Here is a 1,492-nt window from a genome sequence, read left to right on the forward strand (position 1 = left end):
GGGACGCGAACCACGGTCGACTACATGGGAGTCCAGCTACATAGCCATTACGCTAACTGCTGGCCCCGCTGGCTCCTTTCTTACCAGAGGTTATTACCAATGCTTTCTCCGGCATAGGTTCCTTCTTGCCAGGTGTTCTGACTGCTTTGGCTGGTGGAACTGTCTTCTCAAACATGCTGACAGCTGCCTTTTTGCCTGGGGTGACTGCTGCTTTCTTGGCAGGTGTGGCAACTGCAACCTTTTTATGATCACCTTCTTTGCTGAAGTTGTGACAGCCTTCTTGCTTTTTTTTCTGAGAAATGATAACTTCTTCTCCACTGCTATCATTTTCCTCATCTTCTGACATTTCCTTGTCCTCACTGTCTTCTACATCACTCTTTGGAGGAGGAGCTATGTTTTTGGAGTCACCTTGATTTTTACCAGGGTTAGCGAGCCATGATGGCGGCTTATGATGGCTGACAAGTGGTACAGATGAGTGTTGAGGGACTCAAGCGGCATTGATGGCAGTCATGGGCACTGAAGATCCTGAGCACGTGGCTACCAGCTAGAGCTCTAGACTCACAAACCTAGCTTTGATGGTGTAGTCAATAGCCTACTAAACTGTAGTTCTGGAACGCACATGGCTAACCGTATGTTCAGTTCTCTGGTTAGTCAACCTGGAACATGCTGGGAATGTGTGCACATGCCCAAGATCTAACTAGATGGAGGGTTGGAGAAAGGGCATTGGGCCACGATGGGATCCCAATCCAGGATGAATATCTCCCCCACATATGCACACATGCATGCTCTATGATAGAGTAAAAAAACTTTAATAAAAAATACGTAGATATGATCATGTCACTTCCTGATAAAATACTTATATTTCCTCTACCCTTAAAAAAAAGTCCTGTGTTCCTTCCCTTGAGTATGCAGCCCTCAGCAGAAGTCAAATATGGCCTCTCAATCATAGCTTTCAGCTATTTGAAATAAATCTTTTTATGAAGTTACCCAGTCAGTGGCATTCAGTGATAGCAGCACAAAACAGAGTAAGACAATCCCAAAACCTTCCATGTCGGCATCAACAGCTTCCACATCTCCTATGATGTCTGATCTGTGAAACCACTGATCTACTCAGCATCTCCATTTTCTCACTTTCCCTCTCACTGTCTATCTCTCTGGTGAGCACATAGGCCCTATGGCAAAAATCTCTTTAAAAAAAACTGAAAACGAACAAGGAAAGAGCAGGGCTGTTCAGCCTTTTTTTTCTGGTACTAGGGAGAAGCAGCTGCTCTGAACATGGAGGTGCCTTGGCCTGCGTTTCTCATGGTTCCCAAGAGGCAATGGATACGGATGCGTTCTCTCTAGACCTCAGTGGGGAGCCAGGCAGGGCAGGAAGGGGCAACCAGTGTGACGGCTTGCCTGCTCCTAAGTCAGGCTTATTCAGTCCAGGAAAAGAAGGCTGGCCTCAGTGCTGAAGACAGCCACATCCCAGTGAAAGACACCAACAACACAT

At 46.5% G+C, this 1,492-nt stretch overlaps 1 pseudogene; it reads right to left on the reverse strand.

Moving 5' to 3' along the window:
* Positions 1 to 175, reverse strand: part of LOC102486952 (ribosomal L1 domain-containing protein 1-like) — a 9,610-nt pseudogene extending 9,435 nt beyond the window's left edge.
* Positions 176 to 1,492: the final 1,317 nt, after the last annotated feature.

Source organism: Tupaia chinensis, unplaced genomic scaffold, assembly GCF_000334495.1.
Source record: "Tupaia chinensis unplaced genomic scaffold, TupChi_1.0 Scaffold000120_1, whole genome shotgun sequence".
In the NCBI taxonomy this organism is placed as follows: domain Eukaryota; kingdom Metazoa; phylum Chordata; class Mammalia; order Scandentia; family Tupaiidae; genus Tupaia; species Tupaia belangeri.